Source organism: Amblyomma americanum, chromosome 11, assembly GCF_052857255.1.
Source record: "Amblyomma americanum isolate KBUSLIRL-KWMA chromosome 11, ASM5285725v1, whole genome shotgun sequence".
Taxonomy (NCBI): domain Eukaryota; kingdom Metazoa; phylum Arthropoda; class Arachnida; order Ixodida; family Ixodidae; genus Amblyomma; species Amblyomma americanum.
Window position 1 is genome coordinate 48716607 of NC_135507.1, and position 26552 is coordinate 48743158.

Below are 26552 nucleotides of genomic sequence, written 5' to 3' on the forward strand. Positions count from 1 at the left end.
TAAACCAGAAGTGACGTCAGGGCAGGCATTGACCTCACTTCCATGCGCGCGCGAGGGTGGCGCCACCTGCGGCGCGTGCCGCGAGCGAAGGCCGCGCGCACCGCGTCTATCCGCCAATCTGGCCCCAGCGCCGCGTCTGGCGAACGGTGTCGGGCGCGTCCAAGTTTTTAGTTTTCGTTTTTCAGTTCCGTTCATCGCTCGCGGCAGCCGATACATCGCGCTGCCAGTCTCGCTCTTGTATAGGACCTTCTGTTTTTTTCATTATTCGCTAAGCGCCCGGTGCCGAGAATTCTCCGTCATACCGTAGTGCTACAACGGAGTAGGAGTTTTGCATTCGTATAAACTTCGGTTCCCGTAGCGCGCTTGGGGGAAAGTGGTTTGGAGGAGCGCTGAAGTTTCCTTGGAACTTTTTGCCGAAGCACACTACGTTTCAGCCTTCTCGAAAATATTAGTGGACCCAGCAAGCGTGGTAGTTTACCCTCGCACCAGCGAGCTTGCATCGGTATCATTTCTAAGCGGCAACTTTGGTTTTTCGCTATATTGAGACGTCTCCTACGGCAGCATACGACACGTCCACGACTACGAATCAACGCATCTTCTTCAAAAACCTTGCCAAGCTTTGTTTCTTCAGCGGGGAGATCCTGTCCTTCCCTCACTAGAAGCAGACGACGAGCCCGCGGATTTATCGTCTGCAGACGACGGGCACCGCATCTTTTCGTCTGCTGCATCGGTGGTGGCCATCTGAACTCTAACTCGATGTTTATCTTATCTGTTCTGGGACTGCGTGGACGTTGAGGCGCGGACGAAAATTGTGTTCCGCTCGGTGTTCTGCATGAACGACGCTAAGTGAATTTGTGTTCACGTAGGAGCTACGGCGGTCGTTAAGTGCGGTAATGGTGGCTCTCCAGGTGGTTGCTTTTTTTTGTTGTCATGCGAGTGAGTGAGTGAGTACGCTTCGCTGCGGTGGTTAGCTGCACCGACGTGACGCACCTGCTCGACGCACCTGCTAAGCCAGCCGTCGCGGTCGCTAACTGCAAATCGACCATCCCCCGGCTCCACAGGCTACGGCTAGCATCGACCGGTAAGTGCATTGTTTATTCATGCGGCTCGCTTGCGCAACAAGCACCCGACAGAAACACAATGAAGTAGTTCGCGGGTGCATTTTTTTCTCCCTTTATCTACCTCTGCTTATATTTGTTATATTTCTTACTACAGAAGAAAGAAAAGCTCAGGTACCAAATGAGTTGCGAAGGAGATTGCCGTCTCCCCGAAGATTATTTCATTCATATTTCGCATCGGCCGACCGACAGCAAAACAACTTAAGTGCACAGCAAGAAAAATGGGAAGTATCATGAGCGCACAACTAAGAGTTTTGATACCAATGGAGAAGTTTCTTTGCAAATTAGTGTTTTCTTTTTAACAGGATGACAGTAATCTCGCAGTATGTGATTCTCTCGAGCGCTGGTACAAGAACTTCATGAATAAATTTTGTTCGAAATCATATTAAAAGTGTGCTACTAGTTTTTCAATGCATAACGGCTCGAAACACATGTGGGAAGCATGCCAATAAAGTTTACAAAATATAAACTAAACGTAGAAACGAAAAGACGCGATTGGCTATGGCCTTAATGTGAACACCTGTAACACAGATAGATATTTGTTATTTTTTCGGAGCGTGCTGCACATGATAACGTTAGTTCTTCGTCTTCGCTCTAATGGCCACTTCAGGTCTACATTGAAGTGTACACACTGCAAACATACCTCTATGTGGCTGAACAAAACAACAAAGAGACAATTGCGAAAGGGAGGCTTAGGAGGGAGGCTGTAGGCCAGTTGGTTACACATAATAATCCCTGAGAACGAAAAAAGAAATTACATCATTGGAAGGCGAAAGCAAAATGCGGTAAGAACAGCTTTGGGCTTGACATCTCCTTTCATTGTCCTCAGATTTTTTTCCCCAGTTCTTGGCACCAATTATGTAAAAGGTGAAGTTCAGAGCTTACGTTGTAACAGAAAACACCAGTGATGCTGACATTGTTCTGCCGGCTCAGCCTCTGTTTATCGGAAGAATCGTAAAATATATACCACTACATGACTCGTGGAGCCCAATTGGAGTTTCGTAAATGTGTCCCTGACTATTATAATTAACACCATTGATTGTATTTGAAGAAATATTCAAAGAAAAGGGGTTTGAAGTAACTTATTGAATATTGTGTCTATTAAATAACTTTTTTTTTTTGCATACCTAGCAAAGAAACTCAGGTCGCCCGAAGGGTAAACAGTTTCCTTTAGATAAAGTCGCCAATCCGAGCTTTTTTCCTACTAAAAAAAACGAAAACAACACGAATTGAAACAAAATTCACACTCAGCAGTTAATAATGTCTAAATAGCGAAACAGGGCGAAATAGTTTGCGGAGAAAAATGCGCAATGAATGACAGGAGAAGGAAATTTGCAAAAAAAAAATTTCTGCGCTAGTTCATGTCCACACTGTCAGTCTAGCGCTCTTTTACAGCCATATTAGTATTAATGGCAATCGCGACAATGAAATTAATTACGTAAGCTTTCTGCCCACACGCACTCAAGATTTTTGGTCACCACAGAAGCAGCGTTGTGTCATTTCTGTGCCTATCTTAAGTAATATCCGAATGCTTAACTGTGTCAAAAGTTGTATGCATCGCGATGGGAACCTATTGCGGAAATCACACCCTGTTACTATGTTTAGGACTGCGGAACGCGTTTACAATGTCAATAATACACTTCATCGTTAGAAAGAAAAGAACTTCTTGCTCGTGGTCTTTCCAGCATTTTCCTGGTAAAAGATGCGTTCTACGTCGGAAAGAAGCGAGCAATCTCTGACGAAAAGGTTGTTAAAGTTAGCATCGAGCAGAGGGCAGCTATATGGCTAGAAAGAAAAGTTATGCAGTCTAAGTACCTGCTATGACCACTGAGTAGATACTAGCTGCAATTATTTGCTCATTTAAATTTTGCAAGAAACTGAAATCGACCAATACCCTCCGCTGCTTCCAAATTGAAACGATAAGTAAAAAAACAAAATTTAAAATAATAGCGACCTTTCGGTTCTCATTTTAAACGTAGCAGTTCCTTGAATTAGAAAAATATACAGCAGCGTCGCATTGTGCCTCAATTTCATAGTGCGCTAGCTGATAGCATCTCCAGAGAAAGCGGCGCTGAAGCTTTTCTGAAGTCCTCCTTCTCATAATAAGAAAGGAAAAAGAGCTAATATTTATCCTATGTAGCAAGCCATACTTTTGCCGTCAACCTGCCCCCTCTTAAAGCTGAAAAAGTTTATTACGTTTCCCTACCGCACCTCGCCATTTCTTGCAACGAGTCATTTCGATACATAAATTTAATTCATCCCGACCATTTCTAAAGCGATGCACCCATATGCAAAGCCAGCGGCAACTTTTTTTCACAAATAATTTCATTGCGACCTTCATGATTTTGCGGTAAAACTTATGACATGAACGATAATGAATGGCATTTTTCATTCATTTTTTGTTACATCAAAGAGAAAAAATGTATGCGGCGATAGTTTATCCAGTAATGTTGCCGTCATTGTTATGTTGCAGACGTCTGAAATCTCATGCTACTAACTGTGTAGTGCTGTCTTAGAGTTCCACATTATTTACAAATTTAGAGAAAATAGGCTCGATAGCTGCTGATTAATTGAGAGAACGACGTTAGAAATGTTTGTGGCGTCGAAGTTGCCTCTTCCCTTGGAAATGACTGCAATCTAAGATTTTAAGGAAAGGCCTGGCTCTACAACGTTTATGACAAAAGTAATGAGTAAATTTGGTATTAATGAACTTACACGCGTCGTCTAATCTCGTATATATAATTATGACGCACATTCCAAACCGTTCGTTGATGTCAAGCATCGATTCAATGTCAATGCTTAATCATTGTGAAATTGTTTTGTACAGCACAACATACGAAATTAAATTCCCAAGATTTTTCTACTCTTTTATAACCTAAATATCACCTATTAAGCTCTAACTAATCACTTCACAATCGCTCGACGCCAGGGATATATCTTCAAAATTACGTTCTTATGTCAGCCAAACACTTTTCCAATACATTTTCCTCCCCCAGCAAGACCGAGAGCATTAGAAAGAATAAGACAGAGGAGAATAACAGCGAAGATTGCCAGATTGCAAGTGCTGCGCTGAAACGCGTTAGGAGATCGATACAGTACCTGCAAAGACGACAGGGCGTATGGCTTATAGTTCGATCGTTCCTATTCTCGTGTTCTGTTGAGTGCCTGTCGATACTGTCACGAACTGCTGCACAAAAGTTTCCCTATCCCCATTATCTGCGCTTTTCTATTGATTGACTGGGAGTCCGATTGATCGAGGAGAATGAACGCGCGGCGCGCTTCTCAAGTCTAAACTCGATGATTCGACGCGAACAATAAAGGGTTCTTCATAGATCGATCTGCGCGGGCTTTCTAACGATGCGAGAGGGTCCATACCTAATAACAAAACAATAACATTGTCTGCGTATATACGAACTGCCAATTCAGGTGACGATTGTGCCGGAGCATCTTAGCAATATGCGGCCACATTGAAACGCTCTGCTCTCCGCTTGATGACAGCTAGGGTGTCAATGTCACTCTCTTGCAAACCTAACGATGACCTCGACAAAGAAAACGTGACGTTTATGATTGTGATTTATTCGCATTCAGATATTTGGACAGCCCCGCCGCGGTGGCTCAGTGGTTAGGGCGCTTGACTACTGATCCGGAGTTCCCGGGTTCGAACCCGACCGCGGCGGCTGCGTTTTTATGGAGAAAAAACGCTAAGGCGCCCGTGTGCTGTGCGATGTCAGTGCACGTTAAAGATCCCCAGGTGGTTGAAATTATTCCGGAGCCCTCCACTACGGCACCTCTTCTTCCTTTCTTCTTTCACTCCCTCCTTTATCCCTTCCCTTACGGCGCGGTTCAGGTGTCCAACGATTTATGAGACAGATACTGCACCATTTTCTTTCCCCCAAAACCAATTATTATTATTATTAATATTATTTGGGCATGTCTACCCGCAGTTTTATTAGAAAATAACATGCACTATTAACATGCACGCGTACTATTTAATGCCCCTAAGCTGCTGTGCTGCTTAGTAAAATATATGTTAGACAGAATTCGTCCAGTCAGGAGAATATGCTTAAGGAGTCTCAAGTACACACACTTAACACTTACTTGCACTCTTGCAAAAATGCGTTGCTACTGATTTCCGGTAGAATACCCTGTATTCAGTCGTGGTGAATTTTTTCGCCTGCTTATTCTCGCTCCTCTTCTTATTGCTCTATTTCCTCCAAGCAGCGTGTTGCGCGTGTATGTGGCGCCACCAAACGAGGGCGGCAAGGAAGCTAACTAATAGCCGACGAAACCTCGAGAGAGTCGCGCTCGACAGGCTTCCGTAGTTCTGTTAAGAAAACAAAACTGCGATGCAAAGTGAAATGAAACAAGATGACGACCGAAGGGTGACTAACGAATGCACGTCTTATGCCAGTAGGAGATAAGAATAGCCCAAAAAATAAGTAACACTCGCCCAGATCAAAACACACATCTCGGGAGTGGAGCGAGTCGCGGAGTAAATAATTGGTGTGCCTACTGGGCGGCTGTTGCTTTCAGCTGCAATCTTGAAGGAAAATCTATTGGCTTTGCTCATATCTAAACGACATCACAGTAGGTATTCTCAAACTGCATGCACCTACTCAACACGAACGTGGACATCGTCGACAAGTGGTCATGTTGGCAGACGTCGGCATGCATCGATCCATCTCTCACACTAGATAAACGACGACGGCACCACGACCACTGCAACATCCTACTGGCAACATCGTACAGCTTCAGCTACAACCTCAGACGGCTCCTACGGGCTAGCAGTGTCAGCGTATGGAGGCGGCGCAAAGTGCCGATGGCGATGACCATTGGTTTCGTTTATGGTGTGGTTTGGTTTTCTTTTACGGGGTTTAACGTTCCAAAGCTATTAAGGCTATGATGGATGCTTTAGTGACTGGCTCCGGAAATTTCGACCACCTGGTGTTCGTTAACGTGCACTGACATCGTACAGCCCACAGGCCTCTAGAATTTCGCCTCCACCGAAATTCGACTGCCGCGGCCAGGATCGAACCCGCGTCTTTTGGGCCAGCAGCTGAGCGCCATAACCACTGGGCCATCGTGGCGACCGCTACCATTGAACGATCGAAAACAAAGCTGTAATGGTGCTGTAGTCCTTCTGACGATTCGCACCTCACATTGTCGTCTGCTACGCTGCCACCCATCGTTGCTCGCTTAGGGTTGTCTCATTGACCAACAGACTCGCGCGATCGTTTTTCCTGACACGTCAGCTCGTCGTGACGCAGACTTCGTCACTCAAATGATTGTACCGGCCAAGTGGGCGGGAATACTAGGCAGCGGTGGCGCTGTTTCAGTCGCCTACCATGTGTTTGCTCTGCAGGCGGCGAGGAGAAACGCTGTACTGATGATTCCCATCGCTCTTAGCCAGGATTCTACGCATGCGCAGATCGGACACCCAAATACCCGGAACGCGCCCGAATATCAATACAGTTCCTTATTCTTATACGTACCTAAAGAGAAACCTGGGGGCGCTGCCCTTTATTCATCAAGGGCAAGCCGGAGAGATGATATTTCGTATCCAGCTTGACTAGTGATCGGCCGAAAACGTGGATTTAATCGGCAACAATACGACTTACCTGAGACATGCCGCAAAGATTGTTTTGGTAATTTAGAGACTACAATAGCGCGGAACCTAATTCACGTTAATTTATTTAAGAAAGAATAAAACATGCTATTAAATAACTTAATCCGCACACGAAGGAAAGCATCGCGGTTGTTGAGGATGCATTGTGGGCAGCCATAATCCTGAGGCGGGAATCAGGCTTCTGGACCAACACTATCCAATCCGAATATGAAGCTTCATCTTCCCGGCAAGCCCTTTGGTGGATGAAGCGTGGTGTAAAAAGCGCTCATAGGAGTTGGAGCCCTTCTTCCTTCTAAGTACTTTTGAGAAACTTTGTCTATATCGTAGATAATTTGTGCCCCTGCCTATAGGACCATGCATGAAGTATATGCTATTCAATAGCATACACAGCCTTCAATACAAAGACGTGTGTTGTCTCTATTGCTAGCCAAGTGAGATTCAGCAGGAATGTTATCCAGAGAAACTGCGTAAAGCGCAAATAGAAGAGGGCAAAAACCTCGCGTGCAAGCTCACGAATACATTTCTGCATTAAAAGAAAAAAAATAATCCTCAGGTGATTTCTGACAGGAAACCTATTGCGTGCGAATCATAGTCGCTTACGACGCATGGAACGAATGACAAAGCTTGCCATTTAAAAGAATCATGATAGCTTGAATAATAGGAACTCTTATTCGCTACCTGCGGCGAAGAAATACGCGGCAGGCGTTCATTGGGAGCTAGGCCTCATCAAGGCTCGGCGCGGTAGCGCGAGGTGATTGGGCAACGTTTCACGTGATCTTCGTTAACGCCATACAGTATCCACATCTAACTCCTTACTAAGAAATATTCGTTTGTCACTCAGCTTACAGCAGGACACAGCAAAGGCGCTCCTAGAGGGACCGAATTCTCACTGCTCTCCATAGTCACACTTCCTTCTGACTTCCTTTACGCCTTTCTTCTTGCGACAAATGCTCCGAAAGTGTGTAGTAGGGACCCTCTGAGATCTTTCCGCACAACTTTACAACTCTGCTGTGAACTTTTTAAAAACAAAAAGGAACCTTTATCAGAAGGAAACTTGTATATCCTTGCGAACAAAATTGGCATTGCGGAATAAACTCAAAAATTTATTGTCTCTCAGTACATTTCATTTATTACGATCTTAAAGACCCGAAAGCATTGCATAATTGGCGACATCCGCCCTCATATATGTTTTAAAAAAAACAAAGAAGTAAAGAAGTAGTCATGCGGAGATGACAGAGGTGGTCCTCCCCCTGTGTGAAGTGCCATAGACAGACCTGCGTTAGTTTCTGGTGCAATTAAATGTTCTGATGTCTTCGGAAATAATACTAGCGAAACTTTTGCAGTACCGCATGTCATAAAGAAATCAATGTGCGAAGCTCTCAAGTACACGCGTTTATATCCGGCAAAAACCTCTCATTTTGTATTGTTCAGTACGAATCCCCCTTGAGGGTAAGTGTCGGCTCTGCCGCAATACGAGTGCTGCTGCAGAATAGCACGCTTTACAGGGGCAAACTAATTAATATGTTCAAAATAAAATACTACACAATCTAAAAGGAGAGACAAGCTTCTAAGCTTCATTGCGAGCGTTTAGTACACTGTCTTTAGTACACTGCCGTTTATCACAATTCTGCCTTTTCGAAAACCCGACAAAAATATTTACGTTGATTTCAGGCAACGCAAATAAATGAGAAACTTCGTCAACCAATACCAGGTTCCAGCTGCACCACCTGTAATTAATCCAGCCTTCTTTTGTCTGGTTGACGAAATGAATAATTCATCGGCGTGCTCACACTGGAGCAGTAGACCTGCCTATCCGCCGATTTTTTTTCTTCTAGCCCTTCACGGTGCCTTAGTGGCTATAGCGTTCGCCTGGTGAGCCCAAGACACGCAGGCTTGATTCCTGCCTTGACAGCTGCATGTAAATGGAATACAATTTCAGATGAATCAGCCTGCAGTCTCAGTTTGAGCCATAACTTTGACGAATGGTGCTTTTCAGCTTTTCGCTTACCCTAACTCTTTTAGTGCTTTATATCTTGATTTTGATGTAGTAGTGTGCGGGCGAATAATTTTTATCAACAGAAAAGGTTTTCGCGCACCAGCTGCAAAAGGAAATATAATAACCCTTATAATATTAGATATGCGTCGACAGATTTTCTGATTAGTGTGAAGAAATCTTGTCGCCTAAGCTTTGTTAACGTTCAGGCTTGCGAGCTCCCTTCCGGATTTTACTTTGTGGCAGCATTGAAAACTTTGTAATAATTTGTGTGAAGAAAAACTAACCACGATGCGTCGAAACCTCCCCGTAAAATAATTAAGGTTTACAAAAAATTTTGCATCTGTCTCAGAGTGGTGTTTGCTGTTCCTAATTAAAGTGTAAAGCATTCTCTGCTTTTTATCCGCAATCTGGGAATGGTAGACGCGTTTCTTGCTAAATGCTTTACGCTGTCTCAGTAACATGCTTATTTTATCACCAGTTATCTTCTACTGGCAGACAGCAGCTGCAGTAGCAAAAAGTGGGGTGCAGCGTTTTCATGAACACCCAAATGTAGTGCTTTTTGCAGGCTTAACTCAAGTATATGATAATTGGAGGCAAATATGCCAGGAAATCATAAATCCACCCTACATTGCGTGAGCGAGCGCAAATCCTTTCTTTTGACATTGTAGCAGCTTCCGCACCAACTATATTTTAAAGCGAACGCAGGTTTTTTGTACAGTGAGCAGGTGATCTGGACAGCGAGCCCGCATATGTTATCTGCGAATATAAAAAGTCACAATTTAGTATTTGAAGTTATACTTCCATATACTCTATCAACTACCTAAAGGTCTTGAATAGCTAAAAACCATGCGAGCTTCATATCTACTTTTTTCCTTTACGCCTGAGTAAATAAATTGGGGTGAAACGTTCAAGATTGTATTGTGGCTCCGACACCTAAAAACCACTTTATCTTAGAGAAGGTTGTGCCTATATATCGTGCAAAAGTGACCACGGTAAGGTCTGCTCAAAAACTATTCCACCAAGCATAACTGCAACGATGAGTTCGCACCTTTCGCTTTCTGACCCGGGAATAATCCGCAGAATTTAATCAGTGATGTGCTTGTGCAGTGATTACTCATTATCAGAACTGAGCTCTGGTGCCTTTCGTTTGTTTTTTTTTCCTGGTGGCTCTGGCACCCCATACAAAGGGCAAATCTATAGATTTGCGCACTATTTGATATTTTACAGGATATTTTGCAATTTCTATTGAGTCAAGTGCCTTAACAGTCGAAAACAAAAATATACGTTATGTATCACACTCCCACACTTCGTCGCGTCCTAAATGGCAGCAAAAGCTGCACCACAGTCCTGCTCTCGCCCGCCCCCTTTATCAACAAGCGACGCATATTTCAAAGGTCCCACGTAGTTCAGGCTTGACCTGTAACACGTGGCTACAAAGTAGTTTTCGTTCTCAAGCGCACGCACTCACCTGAGCATCTTCCTTTCTGTACGTTAAAGAAAATTTGACTGTCTGTACATATCCTTAAGTCTTCCGTTTGATTTTCGCCGCGATTACCTAGAGTTTGCACATGTTCGACCCGCCGCGGTAGCTCAGTGGTTAGGGCGCTCGACTACTGATCCGGAGTTCCCGGGTTCAAACCCCACCGCGGTGGCTGCGTTTTTATGGAGGAAAAACGCAAAGGCGCCCGTGTGCTGTGCGATGTCGGTGCACGTTAAAGATCCCCAGGTGGTCGAAATTTTTCCAGAGCCTTCCACTACGGCACCTCTTCTCCTTCTTTCACTCCCTCCTTTATTCCTTCCCTTACGGCGCGGTTCAGGTGTCCAACGATATATGAGACAGATACTGCGCCATTTCCTCCCCCCCCCCAGAAAAAAACAATTAATATTAAAACCAATTGTACATGTATGTACAAGAACCCATGAGCGGCCCGCAACTAGTTTGATTTCTCTGTACACGCTATTGGTATACTTTGGAACTCTCCGCGTCTTTTTGTGAGTCACACAAAAAACATGCGCCGACCGTATTAAATTTTATGGCAGATATCTAAAAAACGTAGAAAAGCGTTATGTGTGAAGCGTTTCACTAGATCTCCATGATGTCTCATCGAGCAGCAATTTAAAGCAAAAATTTTGCGTTATGACATACCACGGTGCTGACGGCGACACTTGCGGCGTTTACGCTAAGGGAAATTCTGTGCACAGCTTCCGTTATGAGGATAAGTCTGGGATTGTAGGAAAATATTTCTACCTTCAAATCTCAATGCTTCGGGCTAGCTGAAACTTCATATTATTTTTGTTAGCGCCAACTTTGCCAAAGAAAGGGACCAAAGAACAGACTACGAGGAAAATGTTTATTTGAGGGAAAGACGTTGCCAGTAAGCGCTCATTCTCATCGTAGTCTATCTTTTCGCTCCTATTTTCGTAAAAGGCACCGCTATCCAGTGCAATATCTTCTACCTGCTTTTAATCCTCACGTTCAACGCCGGGCGAGTACCAGCAAGCTGCTGTTGCTCAATAAGAAGCCCTGGAGTGCGGAAGGGGATCACCAGCGTCTCTACCGATCTTCTATAATAACGAGTAGGAGCAGGAGGAGGAGGGGCAATGTAGTAATGAAAAGGATGCACAGCTCAGAGAATCCCTCAAAGAGTCCCTCCTGGCCGACCCCTCTATTGCGGCCCTATTTTTTGCCCTTCCTCCGTTGGTCCCCTTTTCCTGGAATTCCCCCCCTCTTCGAAGTCTTCTTCGTAACCGAGCCCTTCAGCTACACCCCATCGCAGCGATGCCCGGCCAGGCAATAAGCGAGCCTCGCTGCGCCATGAGCGTTGTCAGGTCCGTGCGGTGCCGTTACGCCGTCCCCGCTAACGTTGCATCGTTCGCTGATCGCTGCCTATAGCTGTCCGGCCCCGGCAGCCCGGGGAAGATGGAGTCGTCGGTGGGAGGACACACTCCAGACTGCCTCCAACCAAGATTTTTTTCCTCTCACCATCCTTCCTTTTTTTATCTCCTTTCTTTTTCCGCTTCCTTCACGCCGGCTTCCCTTTATTCTTCCTCTGATTACCTATTTTCGCTTTGTTAGGCTTTTTCGTTCTAGCTTCGTTCCTAATTTGGCGCAATAGCTTAAGAACTCTTTGCAGCGCTGAAGCATCTTTTCGAGCCTATTGATTGTAGCACGTCGGTATTTTACAGTTCATCACTCATTTTTTTGTTTCCTATCCCATTAGCATTGTTTCATTTTGTTATCACCTTAATTTTATTTTCACTTGGTTCTCCAGCCAGTTCATTTGTTTTTGCCTCCCTCTTAATTTCTCACTAGCTCTAGAACTCATTTCATCGCTCAGGCATCCCTTTGCACCAAGTAATTATACCGCGTCATTATTCGCAGCGCGTAATCACTTTTCTTTCTTCGAGCTTTTTTGCCATTCAGGAATGCCTTCTCACCTATCTTTCTTCTATGTTCGCTTAGACCTGTTCTTTTGTTTATGAGTGAAAGTCTGACTCGAACTCTCTCTTGTTCTAACCACTCCCTATCTCCCTATTCATATCGACCGTCCATAAGTATGAGAAAGGTCGAACCAGATGTAGCGCATTGTTCAACAGTAGATATAGGTATTTGTTTTACATCGGCGCCGGTGATAGCTTTGATAGATTTACGGGCATTTTGTTAGGTCTGGCTTTCCTTGCCTCTTCCAGGGCCCATGTTGTGGAATTGCTATGTCGCTGATACTCTTTATTTACCGCTTGACTGTGCTTATCCAGAAAATCGATTAAGTTAACTTTCAGCGTGCACACATGGGTTTCACACATTCATTGTGCAGCCCACAAGACCATTACAGCCTCGAAACTCGAACTTCCCGTTATTACATCCAAACTCATCAATACGAATGTCCTTGCGAATGTTCAATACGAATGTCTTGAAGGTAAACTTTTCAAAAATGGCAACATTATCAATATTTAACCCGCGAAGATCTTCGCAAACATGTATGACGCGATTACATTCCTTACTTTGTGACCTCCTGTTTAGGTGGCTAGCACTTGATCCCGTTAATATCATTCCCCAGTGAACTCTGCTCTATCCACTTCACATACCCAGCAATTCTGGACAAAAGCATTTTTCAGCGGGAAATAGTTTAGTTTACGAACCCAATTTTTTTTTCATATATTGTATGACTTTCACTAAAGCTATCAATACATACTGAGATCTATTGCCGACAGGCTTACATTGCAAAAGCGTTCTGCATTCGTTTTCTATTGCACTCCTAATTGCTCGAAGCGAGCGATGGAAAAACATTTCGCGAATGAATTTGCCACACGTCGGAGGAATCGACTATTACCGTAAATATCTCGATAATAATACCTTAAAAGTTTCCAACATTGGAGTCAAAATTTTTGTCCACGAATGTTGTACATGGATGCATGTTAGCAACGCTTGTTAAGATGTTAGTGGGGATGCTTCTTTTCCTTCGCGTATTGAAGATCCTCTTCATAGAAGTCTGTTAAAAGATCACGTTTCCTCTGTTTGGTTTCCTCTATGAGCCGTGATTTTGTTTTTCTCTGTTAGTTCTTTTCAAAATTGCTAACACTAAGCGTAATAGGCAAATAGGAAGAACTACGATGTATTCAAGCAATAAGTGCGTCGGTTAGGAGGTGGACTACCGCAGCGGTGGCCAAGTGGCTGAGCATCCGCCTCGCATGCGGCAGGTGCGGGATTCCATCCCGCGTGCCGCCGTGTACCAACCGGTGATACACTAGGTACAAGCTTTTTCCTGCCTGGTGTTCGGCTTCTTTTGGGTGAAATGCTTGGGAAATGGGTCTTTAACCCCACCTTGTGAAATGAAAACTACCCTGTGCCATGGCGCTCTTTTGCCGAAGCTGTCATTGCGCCATGAAAATTCATCATCATTCATTCATGTTAGGTGGAGCGTACAGATACTATTGGATACAAATCAAAGTGGCTTACACTAACCGTAATAGGCAAATAGAAATAATTCAAAATACGACTACAAAATCAGTATCAGCAGTATAAAATCATCACTGGATCTTCTCTCATTGGTCTTTCGCCGCAAGATATCATGACTATGCCCCTTTCAGATGATATTCTATCATTTCACGCATCTGCGCCAAACTTTTCTTCGCCCACCAGCACGTTCATCTCGACGCTTATTGAATAGCTTAAGTATACAGCGCCTGCATGAATCAGCATCTGCTTTTAATAAGTCATTGCTACCAATCGCAATACAGGAATGGAATGAATTGCCAGATTCTACTGTCATGGAAAGTGACCCTGCCAAATTCAAAGACCGGTTACTGTCTTTCTTTGAACATTAAATTTGTCTATATTTCTTTTCTCGCCCATAGTTTGATCTGCTTGAGCAACTCGTTTTTAAATCCCCTTCTCTACTCGATTGATTTTTTTTGTAACTGTTTTAATTGTGTTCTCATTTGATGTTACTTATTGTATTTGTTGTCCTAGTTGCCCTCATTGTATGTTTATATATATATATATAAATATATATATATATATATATATATATATATATATATATATATATATATATATATATATATATTTAAGAGAAGTAGGCACTTCTACAAAGACACTTTTATTTATCAACGTTTCGACCGCGGTGCGGTCGAAACGTTGATAAATAAAAGTGTCTTTGTAGAAGTGCCCACTTCTCTTAAATCTTTATTCTGCGGAGCCAACGCAACCTACGTTCGTAACACACACACACACATATATATATATATATATATATATATATATATATATATATATATATATAAATATATATATATATATATATATATATATATATATATATATATATATATATATATATGTACATATATAAATATATATATGTTTTACTAGATTTGTTTTTTTTTCAACCTCTTTGGCTTTGTTCTTGTATTGTCCTACGTACGTCGCCCCCCCCCCCTTATGTAATACCCTGTGAAGGGTCCTTAAGGCATCAATAAATGATGACGATGAATTACGACGCATGCAAGCAGTAAGTGCGTCTGTTAGGAGGAGCGCACAGATGCAATTGGATTCAAATCGCGGTGTCTGATAATAAAACAAGCCACCAAACCGAGAGCACAAATTTGGCGTAAACAAAGATTTCCATATTCCAAGAGGTCTAACGTTACAGTAGGGCGATCAATGGCGCGAACGTGACCGTGGCGCCTCGCTCCTCTCTGCGGTAGCAGCTACTCACCGCGCCGTCACAGCACGCGTCGCCGATACGTGCCTTGGTAAGCAGCGCAGCCCGCCGCTCCTTCATTGCCGTGCGCGGCCAGGAGAAGCGCTGCCGCCACGGCGCCGACGAGTGGTCACGACGCCCCTGGGAGCCGTGCACGGTCGATCGCGGCCGCCGCCGTAGCGGAGCCACGCGCCGAGGATTCCCTTTCCCCCTCACTCGCAAGGTTGAGCTGCGGTGCCTCTCAGGGAGGGAAGGGTACGCCGGGGCTACCGCTGGAGGAAGCCTCGACGTACACTGTTCGTCGCCTCGTGATCATGCAAGACGCGCGAGACTGGATTCTTATTCCGTTGTTAGGTGCCCACTGCGGTGGCTGAGTGGTTAGGGCGCTCGGCTACTGATTCGGAGTTCCCGGGTTCGAACCCGACAGTGACGGCCGCGTTTCGATGGAGGCGAAACGCTATAAGCGCCCGTGTATTATGCGATGTCAGTGCACGTTAAAGATCCCCTGGTGGTCGAAATTGTACCGGAGTTTCTACTACGGCACCTCTTCCTTTCTTTTTTCACTCCCTCCTTTATTCCCTCCCCTACGGCGCGGTTCAGGCTTCCGCCGATGTGTGAGACAGATACTGCGCCATTACCTTTTCCCAAAAAACAATTTTTTCGATCACCAGGTGGTTGAAATTATTTCGGAGCCCTCCACTGCAGCACCTCTCGCTTCCTTTCATCTTTCACCTCTTCTTTATCCCTTACTTTACGGCGCGGTTCAGGTGTCCAACGATAAATGAGACAGATACTGCGTCATTTCCTTTCCCCCCATACCAATTATTATTATTATTCCCATTATTAGACTCTCCACTACGGCACCCTTTTCTTCCTTCTTTCACTCCCTCCTTTACCCGTTTCCTTACGGCGCGGTTCGGGTCTCGACCGAGCGAAGTGAGACACTGCGCCATTTCCTTTCCTCAAAAACGAAGATGTCGCGCACGGGATTGGCATGCTCCACCCGCACAGACGCCATGTATGTAGACGTTGGAAGGATTTGTGTGGGCTGCATTACCAGTTTTATTGTCTGTTCCATTCATGTACAAAGTGACTAGTGTATTGATGAGCACTCGATGAACTCAATACTTTCACGAATTCCCGCCACATGTACTATTAGGTGAAATTTTGCAGAATATTTTTTACAAACGGACGTCAAAAGCCACGGTGGCTCAGTGGTTAGCGTGCTCGTCTACTGAGCCGCACCACCCGGGTTCGAACCCGACCGCGGCGGCCGCGTTTCAGGCGACACACAAAAGGCGCCTGACGGCTGTACGATGACAGTGCACGTTAAAGATCCTCAGGTGCTCAAAATAATTCCGGAGCCCTGTACTGCAGCACCTCTTCCTTTCTTTCAATCCCTCCTTTCATGTCTTCCCTGACGGCATGGTTTTGTCTACCAACATAAGTGACAGTCACTGCGTCATTTTCCTTCCTTAAAATCAATGTACCTAGCGCCGCTACCAATTAACGATTTTTTTTCGGAGGAAAAAAAAGCAAAAACAAGACGCTCATGGAAGAAATGACGGCTGATAAAGCTAGCTATTCAGCCCTTCGCGACCGCACGCCTCTCTAAACAGCGCACATAAACGTAAAGCCTTAGATAACATTCCTTGACAAATAACTAAAGATGCCTGCCACAGAAGACCCTTTGTTGGAGTGATCCACATTCTGCTAAGTATTCACCATCATGTTGTTTATAAAGAGAGAGAGCCACATCTGAAGTAAGGGATGTTCCAGACGTTTTGTAGTTTTCCAACTTAATTGCTGCTTCGAGTAGCGCCGCACGGCTGGCGGCACCCAAGTAGACTGCGTACTAGAGTGCGTACGTCCTTTCGCTGTGCTTATTTATGAGCTAAGCGGCTCGAGAGCTAATAATATTGGTTTTTGGGGAAAGTAAATGGCGCAGTATCTGTCTCATATATTGTTGGACACCTGAACCGCGCCGTAAGGGAAGGGATAAAGGAGGGAGTGAAAGAAGAAAGCAAGAGAGAGATGCCGTAGTGGAGGGCTCCGGAATAATTTCGACCACATGAAGATCTTTAACGCGCCAGCTAATAATTGGTTTTGGGGGAAAGGAAATGGCGCAAAATCTGTCTCATATATCGTTGGACACCTGAACCGCGCCGTAAGGGAAGGGTTACGTAAAGGAGGAAGTGAAAGAAGAAAGGAAGAAGAGGTGCCGTAGTGGAGGGCTCCGGAATAATTTCGACCACCTGGGGATCTTTAACGTGCATTGACATCGCACAGCACACGGGCGCCTTAGCGTTTTTCCTCCATAAAAACGCAGCCGCCGCGGTCGGGTTCGAACCCGGGAACTCCGGATCAGTAATCGAGCGCCCTAACCACTGAGCCACCGCGGCGGGGTCGCCAGCTAGTCCGAGTTCTATATTTCGGGTAGCCGTAGAGACCCCCCCCCCCCCCCCCCCCGAGTATTGGGAGAAAGAGGAGCGCCTGCAAATTTACGGGCAAATTGTTGACCATTACAAATTGGGACGTAGGCTGGCACCCCCACCAGACCCAAATAAATTGGAAAACGCTTAAGCTTCGTCTTTAAGAGCAGGACGCGACAGCGTGCTGCAGCGCTGCCAATGGATCCCTGGAACGCCATCATCCGTTCGGCGCGACGCCTCCCCCGGACATTTGAAGGAAAGGAAGCATATCCCGGTGGACACCCAAACCATGCCGTAAGTGAAGGAAAACCACCCTTATAAGACAACACCGTATTCTTTTAGACGCGGTTGTGTTCATTCCAAACCATCGAGCTGGCGTGGCGGTGTGGTTAGCGTGGTCGTCTCGCATTGCGGAGGCCCTGGTTCTGTTTTCTAACTCGACAGATTTTGTACTCGGTTTTATTTATTGATGCTTCTGGAATTTTTCGCTCACGGTCAACTCCGTCGACGCCGACGAAACCGGGTTTTCTGCGACATGGGGCCCTTAACACTGGCGCTTTAAAATTACGCAACACAGGTGGTGGTGGTAGTAGTTTTTTTATTAAAATAATAGTAAAAAGGAAGGAAAAGATTTTTGCTAACCCCAGCATCTGCCATCAATACTGAAGCACCTGAGCTGGGCCAGTGGAAATAAAGGATAGCAGGCAGAATCGAGAAATGAAATGAAACAGGCGAGGGGACAGGAAGAGAGGATAGGGGAAGAAGTAATACGTACAAACTATTTACACAATAAGAAATGTGTCCAGGTTGTGCGCGTGATTAGTTCATTCTAGAGGAATTAAATCACACGCGCACAGCACTGTGTTGGTTTCAACTGGAGTGGGGCGTCCAGTTATTAATCGTTCAAGGTAGAACTCGCGGAGCAAATAGCAAAGTATCTCTCTCGCATATCGGCAGACACCTGAACCGCCACCGTAAGGGAAGGGATAAAGGAGGTACTGAGAGAAGACAGGAAGAAAGAGGTGCCGTAGCGGAGGGCTCCGGAATAGTTTCGACCACCTGGGGATCTTTAACGTGCACTGACATCGCACAGCACACGGGCGCCTTAGCGTTTCGCCTCCATCGAAAGGCGGCCGCCATAGAGAGGAGAGGGAAGATAACTTCCTCACTCCCGGTTGATAGACGGACAGCTCTTAGAGAAAAAGAGGAAGCCCGATGTCTGTGCGACGAGCGATTGTCCGGACCCGTAGAGTATCTGTTACGGGTCCAAGTTGTACTTATTTTTGGAAATGTGGCGGAGAGTTTGAAGGATGCTTCACTCCCGCCACCGGTTGGCCCGATATTGCACTACCTCCGGGATCGGCCTTGTCTTAGCGCGTCTTTGCTAGCTTGTCTTTCTATCCCCCCTTACAACTCTCCTACTATCTGCACGTGGTAGCGATTGTGGCTCGGCTTGAGCCAGTGAGCAGGCCTGTGCACTTTCCTTCCTTTCTTTCTTCCTGCAACAACGGACAGACTGTGCGACGTTAGCGCACGTTATAGATCGCCGGGTGGTCGAAATTATTTCGGAGCCCTCCACTACGGCACATCTTTCTCTTTCTCCTTTCACTCCCACCATCCTCTGTTTCCTTACGGCGCGTTTCGTTTGTCCATCTAGATATGCGAGAGAGGTGCTGCGCTTATTCCCTTCCTCAAAAACTAGTTCTCAAAAGGACGAAGCAAAAGAATTGTCGGTACTGGACTCTATTCGGTACAAAATAGGAAGGCCCTCTGAGAGAGAGAGAGCGAACGTTATTTGCCTCACGTGTCGTCGGAAATTGGGGCAGGTGGGTCCTGTGTGGCCCCCGGGGGGGGGGGGGGGGGCGACATCCTGGGCCCACGAAATCCGTGCGTGTTGAGTGGTTTTGTCTGACTGGGCAAGGAGCTTCTTCCAGCTTTCCATAGAGGAAGCTGGCAGGAGAGCCCGTTTGGCGGGTCATTTTCGCATCACCAAAGGATGTGCGCCCGAGTTGCGAGTTCTCCGCGCGAGTTCGAACCCGACCGCGGCGGCTGCGTTTTTATGGAGGCAAAACGCTAAGGCGCCGTGTGCTAAGCGATGTCAGCGCACGGTAAATATCCCCAGATGGTCGAAATTGTTCCGGAGCCCTGCACTGCGGCACCTCTTCATTTCATTCCATCCTTTACCCCTTTCAGTACGGTGCAGTTCAGGTGTCCGTTGATATATGAGACAGATACTGCGCCTTTAATTTCGTCAAGAAACCAATTACTATGTTCTATGTTGGTGATTAGTAATAGCCTGGAGAGGCTAAGAATTGAATGCGTCTAATTCTGCGTTGCAGAGTATTTTGAGCTCTTTCGAGGTCGGGGTGGAGAGGCGGGAAGCGGCGTCTCGTCTATTTATGAAAATTGGTGATGTTGTCAAAAGTCTGGGGGGCTTAGCGAGGTCATCTGGATCAGTGGGAAATTCTGCAATGGATAGTTGCAGGTGTAAGTTAATAGTACGCAGTATGATAAACAGAGCCTTGATTCATTAGTGTGGGGTAGGGAGAAGGCAGGAAGATGTGATTCTTGAGAACGCAAAAAAAGGTGAAAGAGGATTGAGGGGAAAGCTTTTGTGCTTAGCCGCAACTTCAACGAGAGGACTTCTGTTCGTATGGGCAAAGTGTTTGTCATTGACTGTGAGGAAGTGGTTTCTTCTCTGTGGGCAGGAACCCCGGTGAGGGGGAGGAGAGTGTGGAAGGGGGTTAGATTGGGGACTGTGAGCTTGAAAATATTTTTCCAGCTCAAAGACAACTTATCTTACACCTCATGGTCCCCATCCTACCACCCTTCCTATATCTAACCCTCCTCCCATCACCGGGGATTCCTGCCCAGAACGAAGGCCCCATTTCATCACCGTCAATGATAAGCGCTTTGCCTATGCGAAATCGTTTGTATAAATGATGGTGCCTTAGCACACTGAACCTCCGCCGTATACTCTTGTTCAGTTTCGTTTGCCTAATGTAATGATGCTAGGCGTATACCACGGTCGGTCAGTTGCTTTGGAGTTGGGCTCCTGAATCCAAGGTCGAGGGTTTGATCCCGGCAGCGGTGGCCATAATTCTAAGCAGCCTAAGCACATAAAACGGCCTTGTGCTGTGCGATGTCTTCGCACAACCACAAACCCTGGGGGCCTAAGTGAGGGCCGTCCGCTACGACGCCCTCTTCTTTACCCTTCATTCACTTCGGAACGTTTTGTCCCAGAATTTATCATGTTACACGTAGACTTGAGTGGAGGTGGATAACCTTGTTTTGTATTATTATTATTAACATATTGAGAATAACGATCTGAACAAGCCCGTCAGCTATGAGCGCCGTCATAGTGGAGGAGTCTGGTTCAATTTCTCCAGTTGAACAAAGCTTTACTTCAGCGTGAACTGACATCGCACAGTGGAGGGTTGTTTTTTGCCGTTTGTTTCCAACGAAATGCAGGCCTGCGAAACTTGAATTCAACCCCTCAGCAGCCGAACGCCAGAGCTACTTACCCACCGCGGCCGGTGAACATTCTTAACATATTTCTTTGCATCTGTCTTTTGTTTTCATTGTTTCTTTCCCTCAGAGTCCTGATGTTTGCCTTAATGGCCACTCCTTGCAGCTGAGTTCTATAAGTTGCCTCCCCAAGTATGCTCGTAAACAAGGCTAGCTAATGAACACGATTTCTGCAGCGGAGCCTGTTTCGATGGCTTACGGGCGGACCTTCCCGACGATCGTTCCTTGTATCGCCTGATTAATGACGACCCCGCTAATGAGAACCTCATCATGAACCTTTCTATAGCTTACTGCTTGCATTACTCATATTGCCTGCCGTACAGGTGAGATAAACAACCGTTGGTACAGAACCGAAACATGCATACACGTTGTTTGTCTAGTCATCAGGCCTGATGAGACCTTGATAAGGCCTTGATCAGGCCTTGATGGCAACACGGTCATAAACACGCAGCACCACTTCCTTTCGGAAGACGGTGTTTACCAGGTACGCTTCACAGCCTATGCACTCTTTCGGTACATCGGTTGTATGCATGAGCATGTGTAAATCCTTCGTCAAAAATAATAGACCCCAGGGATTCGTTTCTAAACCGTGTTGTACTGCTCATGTGCTATCAAATAGAAGTCTTAACTTTTGGAAGCTGAGAGCAAGAGCTTCTCTCCCCCTTCATGTGAATCGGAACCATGGTGACCTCAATCGAGTAACAGAGGGTGGCCCACATTCACATTCCTTACACTTCATACTTTTGACAAAAGCTGTACTTAGATGCAGGTGCAGATATAACCATACAGGATACAATACTCTGAGATGGTCCACGCTTGCACCAGGTATTATTATGACTGGCGTACCCAGGAGAAACTGCACCAAAGGCCGTACGATTGTGGTGCTTGTGGTGATTGTGATTTATGGGGTTTAACGTACCAAAGCGACTCAGGCTATCAGACGCCGTAGTGAAGGGCTTCGGAAATTTCGACTACCTGGCATTCTTTAACGTGAACTGGCATCGCGCAGACCACAGTACATGGGCCTCTGGAATTTCGCCTCCATCGAAATTCCACCGCCGCAGCCAGGGTGGAACCCGCGTCTTTTGCGTCAACAGCCGAGCGCCATCAGTACTGATCCACCGCGGCAGCGAACTGCCAGTACACTTCTGCAGCGCCTGTTAAGTTTCGTTAGGCCACACGTTAATTACATAAATAAGACAGAGTGTGTTCCACTGACTTCTTTCAGCGCCTTTACGCATATCTCGTCAGCGTCAAATGAAAAGTGAACGGACACCTCAGTCGCGAATATTAAAACATCAAAATGTTCCGTCGTGAAGGAGAAAAGCAGTCGATTTTCATTAACATTTTCAGTCGACGGTCATCGCGTCTTTGAAGTGAAAAGACCCCTAAGTAAGATCTCCTCTTCCTGTTTGTGGTAAAGTCGTTTTCTTCGCCTTTCATTTCAATCGTTTGGGGTACATTTGTACTTCATGTGCAGGATTATTTATCTACCACATCCGTGCTTAATTTACCCTTTTAGTTAGCATCTGCTGAGCGGTACTTCGTCAAGCGTGCGGAGGGCTGTTTTTACTCTCTACGGTCTGCACTATTTTTCCTCTTGTATATCTTGATTCGGAGTCCGTTTTCTTTCGTTTTTTTTCGTTCTGAAAGTTGTGTCAAAAGGCGGCTCAGTTTCCCTTGATTTTCTTTCCGTCTACGGTGTCTTTATATTTATTTGTTTAATAATCTATCGCCTTGAGTTGCCTATGTGGAAAGAATTTGTCGGTGCTAATATACTTAAACAATATTTTCATATGCATTCACTGTCGGGCAGCAAGCAACTATTCTTTTTTGTTTTACACTACCAGAATGATTTTAAACGTATTATTACATTTGCTTAAGGCAAGTTAGACTGCTTTCTAGCTAACTTGCTGGCAGAAGTTTGTATCTTGCGATGCACGCAAGTGCGGCGGAAGAGACAAACTAACCGCAATGCGTGAAGAACCAACTGCGATATCTAAGATGCGATGTACGCAAAAACTTTTTCACGTTTTTATTTTGGAACGAGCCCTGCGTAGATAAATAAATGACATCGAAGCTATCCTAGCTCGTTGAAGAATGCTGTGTATTGCAAAGGCTTCGCGGCAAACAGAAGCACCCAGGGTAGGCGCAAGGAAAAAAATTAACACAAGAAGGTTAGACTATACCTTACTAAATGATACTGTTGGTATGATAGACTGTGCACGTAAAATAACAAACAGCTACAACAGCACAGTTCTTTATTTCCATTCGTAACAGAAACCTTACCTGCGTCCTGTCTCTTCCATTACAGGCCTCTGTCTAGCTTACTCTATTATTAACGAACACTCGGCACGGGTATCCGAACGCAGGTAAGGCTCCACCTTTTCCTACCGCCTGCACTTGCAACGCCGTTACGGCCCTCCATTCTCTCTTGGCGCTGATGGTGGCAGCGCGAGCCTCACAACATGAGGTAGAGCTGAAATAAAAGTACGAATATAGGAAGTCCGAGTAGCCGAACCTGACAACTAAGCCTCGAACGGGAGAATGCCGCTACATCACAGTGCTCTTCCAGTAATGTGGCAACGGCGTAATTCTCTGTTGCGACATTGCCAACAACCGGGGAACCATTAGTTTCAATTTCCGTTCCCGTGAGGAGATTAGTTCTAACGTGGTTAGTGCATTACGAAAGCTTATGCAGTTATGTGGCGAGGTCGTTCACGTTGACCTGACTAGTTTCCAGGAAGAAAAACAGACAATACACCGGCAACCGGTGAATCGGCTTAAGATGAATTAGCATAATTCGATGTTCCTAAATCGCCGAAGCCGCTTATGTGCTCTGTAACTCCTGAAAGCATTTCTCCTTTTTTCGTCTGCAGTAATGGGTGCACTCTACTCCGTTATTAAATATGGAAGCTAACATTCAAGTTGTTTAAATATGCGGACGCGAAGAAATATATTTGTTTTTCTCAGCAACCACAGAACTGAGTTTGATGGAGTGGATTTAGTAGAGTAGCTGAAAATGAGTAGCAGATGGGATCAATTTTTTTGGTAAAATTATAGGTTTTGTCTGCAAACTATCAATATTAACGCACTTCATGCGCAATACATTCGATTGTCCACAGCCTGTGTTCATTGATTCATCATTAGTAAGGCCCCAAGATATTACAGAAATTTGTGGTATGTTATTCCACGGTAATGGAGTAAAACAAAGGCAAGTGAAGTCGTAAAGCATTTGAGATGGTGACCTTCAAATTACCGGCGTCAGAGATGAAGACTGTGGAGGCTGGTTTCAGCCAGAGCTAATTTTTTGGGATAAAGTCTTTATGTAATTAAGATCCGAGGTAAGAATTCGTTAATTGCATTTATCACAGTCTTCTAGGCAGCGAATAAGAAGGATATGCTTTCAGTTTTAGTTTGCGCCGTTGTATTATATAATTATATAATTGGTTTTTTGGGAAAATGAAATGGCGCAGTATCTAGCTGTCTCATATATCGTTGGACACCTGAACCGCGCGGTAAAGGAAGGGATAAAGGAGGGAGTGAAAGAAGAAAGGAAGAAAGAGGTGCCGTAATGGAGGGCTCCGGAATAATTTCGATCACCTGGGGATATTTAACGTGCACTGGCATCGCACAGCACACGGGCGCCTTACCGTTTTTCCTTCTTTGCCAGCCTGGTGAGTGCAAGAAACAAGTAGAATCGTCTTAACATAGCAGATGTGCAATGCTCTGCGCGAGAGTGCGTTGCAGTTTAACACGAGGAGTGATCGGCTGCGTCAATCACGCCAAGTGCATAGTGAGACCATTATGATCTCACGCCTAGTGAAGGCATAGTATATCACGCCTAATGAGAGCATAGTGCCCTTGTGCACAGCCCAGTGAAGTTGATCTGTTCACGCCACCGCGGGTTCGAAACCCGGTCAAGGCAATATTTACTGTAATTTCTTCATTTCTTCAGCACAAACCCACACACATCGAAACATCTTGCTCGGGGTTTACCCATCGCAATAGTGATTTCGTACTATCATAGCGAATGTCCAGACCCCGTAGAGTATCTGATACGGGTTCAATTGGACTTATTTTTGGAAATGTGGTGGAAAGTTTGAAGGTTGCTTCACTACCACCACCGGTTGGCCCGGTATTGCACTGCTTCCAGGATTGGCCTTGTCTTTAGCGCGTCTTTACTATCCGTCTTTCTATCTCATCTTTCAACTCTCCTACTATCTGCACGTGGTAGCGATTGTGGCTCGGCTTGAGCCAGTGAGCAGGCCTGTGCATTTTCCTTTTCTTTCTTCCTGGCAACAAGAACAAAAGCAACAACATTTGGTACTAATATCTGTTACAACGTGCTTCGCGTATGCGTCGGTGACGGCTGCACCGTCTCACCCTGAGAGGTAGCCCCAGATCGAGTTGTGGTCTTAACCTTGAACCGAGCATTGTCGCTAAGGAAGGCACTTGAGTGAAAGCTTAAGCACGTGTCATAGTATAGATTGCCTCTTGGGAGGGACGCGGCAAGCCTCTTTCTTTCTTTCTTTCCTTCCTTCTTCTTTCTCTCTTTCTTTTCTTTCTTTCTCTCTTTCCACATCTGCCTATTATCACCGTTTCACTGGGGACACGCAGCGTTTTCAGGGTAACCCGGCTACGGAGGAACGTCGCACGCAACGTTCTTCACCGCGTCAGCTGTGCTGGGCGCAGCTGGCACCCGTCGACGAGTAGGGTCGATCGCTTTCGGCGTTCAATGGCGACCCAAAAGAGGGAAAGGGGGAGAGGGGGGAGAAGGAGGTTCTCATCAAGGGCGGCAACCTGCGTCGGAATGACGGCAAAATGGCCGGCTCGCGTGACTGGCCTGCGGCTTGCCTCGTCTCTCCCCTTTCTCCTTGCCTACTCTGTAATGAAAGATAAGGAGAGAAAGGAACGGGGTCGGTAGGGAAAGAGGTTCCCCAAGCCAACCGGTGAATTGAGAAAATATGGGGAAGCGGGATGGACTGGCCGAAACTCTGGGAGCTGGGTCGGGTATTGAACGCCTCGGACATCGTCTTTCTCCAGTGTGTTTCGTCCTCTACTGTGAAAACCGACCTGCCTGCAAATTTCGTTGTTTTTTTTTAATTTTATGTCTTTTTCAAGCTTCAGCCTTGCGTTCCTCCTCGGCGTGATTAATAATAATAATAATAATAATTGGTTTTTGGGGAAAGGAAATGGTGCAGTATCTGTGTCGTATATCGTTGGACACCTGAACCGCGCCGTAAGGGAAGGGATAAAGGAGGGAATGAAAGAAGAAAGGAAGAATAGGTGCCGTAGTGGAGGTCTCCGGAATAATTTCGACCACCTGGGGATCTTTAACGTGCACTGACATCGCACAGCACACGGGCGCCTTGGCGTTTTTCCTCCATAAAAACGCAGCCGCCGCGGTCGGGTTCGAACCCGGGAACTCCGGATCAGTAGTCGAGCGCCCTAACCACTGAGCCACCGCGGCGGGTCGGCGTAATTCCCATTTTTATTTTTTTTTCTCTCTTGTGGCGAGTATCGTCATGGTTACTCTACTTGATAGGAACAAGTTCAGCTGATCAAGTTTTAGGGTACCTGCGCCGTAATCTTGCCTTAGCACCGCGTTCCATAAAATTGCTTGCTTACTAAACATTTTTACGGTCA

General features: G+C 45.7%; 1 protein-coding gene across 1 annotated transcript in view; it reads left to right on the top strand.

Moving 5' to 3' along the window:
• The first annotated feature begins 210 nt into the window (after positions 1-210).
• Positions 211-26552, top strand: part of Stacl (SH3 and cysteine-rich domain-containing protein) — a 348123-nt gene continuing 321781 nt past the window's right edge. The window contains exon 1 of the mRNA XM_077644121.1: positions 211-1081. The gene's annotated coding sequence lies outside the window, so the exon portion shown is untranslated. The remainder of the gene's footprint in view (positions 1082-26552) is intronic.